A 5124-nucleotide genomic window follows, 5' to 3' on the forward strand; every position below is an offset into this window, starting at 1 on the left:
GGGGGGGGGGGGTAAGGGTTAGTGTATGCGTGGTTGCTAATTTAAGGTAAAATCTTTCAAATATGTTTAATAATGAGAACAGCACATTTTCTATTTACTTAGATTTAAGTTTATTACTAAATTCGTTTCCAGTAGGATTTAAAATTTTGCCTGACGGATTATTCAACCAATTTTCATTGCTTGGTTGATTCATTAACAACATAGTGATGAGGTCATACATTTGGATGAAGCAATTAGTCAATGAGATTGACCTCGGTGGTTGAGTGTCATTATATCTTATTGCTGCCTTTTTCGATGAAAGTTAAAACTGACTTTGTCCGGATTTGAACTCAGGACACTATGAGTTGTGAAGAAATGTTGCCAGGTGATTTGTGCGACACTCTAACAACTCTGCCAACCTACCAGCCTTGGATTACAATGTGATCTGTATGTTTTGCATTTCTATTTGTATGTGTGTGTGTGTGTGTGTGAGAGAGAGAGAGAGAGAGAGAGAGAGAGAGAGAGAGAGAGAGAGAGAGAGAGAGAGACAAAGGGGAGAACGAGAAAGAGAGAGGGAGAAAAGAGAGAAAGAGAGAGGTATTTATATATATATATTTATGCATAAATACATGCATGTATGTATAGACATGTATAACCAGACGTAATTTCCTTTTGAAAAGTTTCCTTTCATTTATGCACAATGTCTAGACTGTAAAGATGTTCTGTTTTCTTTTCTGCTGTATGGACGACGATTATTGAGGCAGAACTATGTCGTCTTGTCTTCAGACAAGCAGGCTGTATTTTTCCTCAAAGACATGTCAACTGTGGAAAACTGTTGATTCTTGAGAGTGTGGTCTCAATCCAAAAACTGAAGCAGGAAAATTAAAACATCAGTCGGGCATTTGCTGAGTGACAAGAGAGACTTGCTTCAAATGAAGACCAATTAAAAGATTTCAGCAGCTGAATTCCTGGAATTTGTCAGATCGTTAGTCAGTCTCAGTGATACATGATAGTTGCTGTGCAAGAAAAGCGATCGATTCTGTTCTGTCTTCGAGATATCCATTGTAGGACTTTGACATTACTCGTTATTTCTTTGTAATAAGTTTTTCGTTTTAGATAGCTGGAGAATTAATTTCTACTCTGGTATATATTTGTAAAAACTAACGTCCGGTTGCTGTATTATACCTTTCATAATATTTTATTTAGGCTCTGCGAGGTTTTATTTGTCATATTACAGAACAATTGTTTGACGTTGCGGGTTGCAGAATTTATTTTACAAAGCTATCTAGACTAATAGCTGCATCTTCTTGCTTACCATTGTAGTTCCTACAAATTGTATTAAACGCTTTTAGTTTGGATTGTATATATTCGAATATGTTATGCAAGATGTCCTTCATCTTTACTACATTAATCCCAAAAGTATACACATACTCGCACAGACAACATACACATCACATAGGGACAATAGGAGGAAGAAAACTAAAATATCAGAAGCAAACACTTCAGACACAAGAGTATATGAATTACTATCGTCTTGTACAAAAGATGTATTTATACGCATGCACTTAGATACATCTAGACACACACACACCTCTCTTTCTCTCTCGCGCGCTCTCTGTGTATACATGTACATACAAACGCTGCGCGCTAGTATGTGTGGACTGTATGTACTTGGTTGAATAAGCCGAGAGGAGAGCCTTGAGGTTGCGGTTAACTCGATTTTTACAATAAATCTGACTCTACTCTCGCTATTGTGTTACATCATCAGTAAACCTACAAGAGTAAACAAGAGATACAGAGACAGGCGGAAATAAGGAAAATGCCCCTGAGAGGTGGAGAGGATGCTACAAGTTCGATGCCAAACGTCGTAACATTGTTCCGCTTCTCTATGTTTCATGGCCGAAAATGTTTGTTCACACGTGTACGTTGTTACGAGAAGAACGATGACGCAACTCTGAACAGATTTTCTTATTTCTGAAGCATGTTCATGGAATAATTAACTCCTAAATTAATCATATCAACAGCATTTTGAAACTGAAGGGTAATCATCAAATTTCGGTTCCAATAATGAATTTGATTTCAAGTCAATACATTCCAATGATACGTTAGAAAGCAATTTCACGATGTTTTGTTCAGACAGTGAGAGTAGTATATAGATGATAATGGGTAATCTTTTTGAAATTCCTTTTGGAATAACCTGCAATTTTTTCTTTCCATCTTATTTTGTAAAATTGCCATTAACTTTAACGTATTCAATTTGCTCCTTTAAGTGCAAAAACTGATTTTAATCCTCATTTTCTAGCTGAGTGATAAATGGGTTTAATTTCATCTTGAATGCATTTATAGAATTTACTAAGCTAAGAAGCAATTTGTTCTTAATCTGCAGTTTCGAAATTAGATCGTTGATATGGCTGGTTACATCAGCTAAAGATTTTAAATCAAATAGCCAGTTATTATCACATAAAAGGACTCTTTTCTCCGACAGCTCGTTTCTCTCTTCTGGAAAATTACGAATGGTATCGTCACTTTCGAAAATCTGTTCAAAACATTTCCTCTAGAAACCCAGAAAACATTCACAGGAAACGACAAGATAGCCGTTTTACAAATCTGACTTTCTGTAATACTTTAATTGTTCCTTGTTCTTTGAATCCTTTCCTTCTAAATTAAATTCATGCGTTACACAACCGTTAACGTAACACTTTACGTTCGGGAGGGTTTCTGTCACCATAACTATTGATGCAGTTGCATTTTAGCAGAGAACAATCTCAATATTTGTCAACCAAATCTGTAGTCCCAGCAGCGTTACGGTTCATCGATAGAAATCTTTTAATACAGAATATTGATTACTGAACTGAAATTTACCATTAGATTTTCCAGCCACGATTTTATTTTGTCAAACACGACTGATCTTCTAGTTTTCCGTAAGGTAATCCAAAACCAACAACTTAAAGGGAACTAAATTTTTTATTCATTTTTCTTATAAACATATTCAATCGAGCTATATCACATAAGTTGGTAGAATCGTTAAAAACTAAAGGAAATATTCGTTTCAAATTTCGGTACAAGGCCGGCAATTTCGAGTGCGAAGATAAATCGTTTACATCACTCCTAGTGCTCACCTGGTACTTAATTTATCGACCACAAAAGGATGAAAGGCAAAGTCGACCTCTGCAGAATTTTAACTCACAATGTAAAGACGGACGAAATGCTGCTAAACATTTTGTTCGGAGTACTAAAGACCCAGCCACCTCGCCGCCTTAGCTAAAGGAAATATTACAAGCATGAGTATGTTAGGTACTTGTCGTAGTTGTTTCATTTTGACGATCCAAGTTCGTCTCTTTTTTTCTTTCGATATTTTATCACTAAAACATGTGACAATCATTTTAAGACGTGGCTTTTCCATCAGAGGACTGTGAGCTGGTAGAATGCTGGTAGCACGCCAGGTGAAAGAAATGCTTAGAGGTATTTCGTCTGCCGTTACGTTCTGAGTTCAAATTCCGACGAGGTCGACTTTGCCTCTCATCCTTTCGGGGTCGATTAAATAAGTACCAGTTACGCACTGGGGTCGATGTAATCAACTTAATCCCTTTGACTGTCCTTGTTTGTCTCCTCTATATTTAGCCCCCTGTGGGCAATAAAGAACTAAATATCTTTTCCATCAGGAGAAAGGTTCTAATTCTAGGTCATTCTAAAGATATTTTAAGAACGTTTCATCGCTAAATTCCCACAAATTCCTTCACCAGCTATATTTTGTCTTCTTTCAATTTCTTTTTGTTAATCACGTATTGCTTCTATAATTAAGACCAAAAGTGTTACTTTAGTTTCCTTTGTATTATAGTCACTTATTTTTCAAAAAATCTATTACGATCGCGTTTATATTGTGAGAAATTATTTTCACGAACAACACACAATGGTTTCCCTAAAGGATCTGTTATTAAAAAGAGCTGATTTTCACTTGCCGTTTCTCAAATTCATACTTATTACACACTTATATTACCTTCTGCATTCGATTTACTCATTTTCACTTGCTTTGTAATGAGTAATCAACAAAACAAGCTTAATTTTCAAACAAACAAAAAAGGGAAAAAAACATTCTCCAAAATCCAAAAGAAAGATCACGGCTCTATTTACAAAGTTAAGTCGAAAAAGCACAATTCTTAACGTAGGAATTTCAACGGTATACTAGTTGAAAAAACCGCAATGGACTAGCGCAGACTGAGACCTTAAGTTCACGCAAGTATCAAATGGAAGGAGTACAACCATGGACCGGTTTCGGTCCTATACTGTTTCTCATCATCCAGTGTATCACTTTTAGTGCATTGGACATTCCTGATCAACCTTCTTGAAACTATGATATGCAACTTTACATTCTATGACGTAGTGTTAAATATATGATGTTTAAAAAACAATGATTGATTTACAGAACGCATTTGCTCGCAGGTCTGTTTAATCAGGTTCGACCATGGGCTAAACAGCAGCAACGACAATGGTGAGAAAATGAAAGAGTCCTTATAAAATCGTTTGACATTCTCGAAATAGCAACAAAATCTCTCACAAATTACATTTGGCCTGCTAAAAGCATTGGGCATAATGGATAATGTAGTCCACTTTCACTATCTTTGAAAAGGAAAGTGAAATGGTCGCTAATGGAAATCCTTTGAACAGTGAACAATAGCGCGACCATCAACATGGCTAATTAATATATTAGAAATATCAGCTATATTGCTTTCAATATACTGCCTTCAATATACATACCAAGATATATAGATATATAAATGCACACACACACACACACACACACACACACACACATATATAACACCATTCGGTAACGAATGACCATGGAATCGCACTTAAAAAGTTCGTTCCGAGGCACAGGTCCGGGCAAGGACGTTTATGGAAGACCAGCAGTCGCCCATGCATACCGGTTTCTATTTCGAGAATGTCAAACGATTTTATAAGGACTCTTTCATTTTCTCACCATTGTCACCACCGATTTTATCCAAAGGAAAGGCGCAAGCTTGATACAGTTTGGAACCAGAGATGTTGCAACTCATTTCTACAACTGATTGAACTGAAGCAACGATAAATAAAGTGCCTTGCTCAAAGACCTAACACCGGTCCGGAAATTGAACTCACTATCTC

Source organism: Octopus bimaculoides, chromosome 8 (genome assembly GCF_001194135.2).
Source record: "Octopus bimaculoides isolate UCB-OBI-ISO-001 chromosome 8, ASM119413v2, whole genome shotgun sequence".
Classification (NCBI taxonomy): Eukaryota; Metazoa; Mollusca; class Cephalopoda; order Octopoda; family Octopodidae; genus Octopus; species Octopus bimaculoides.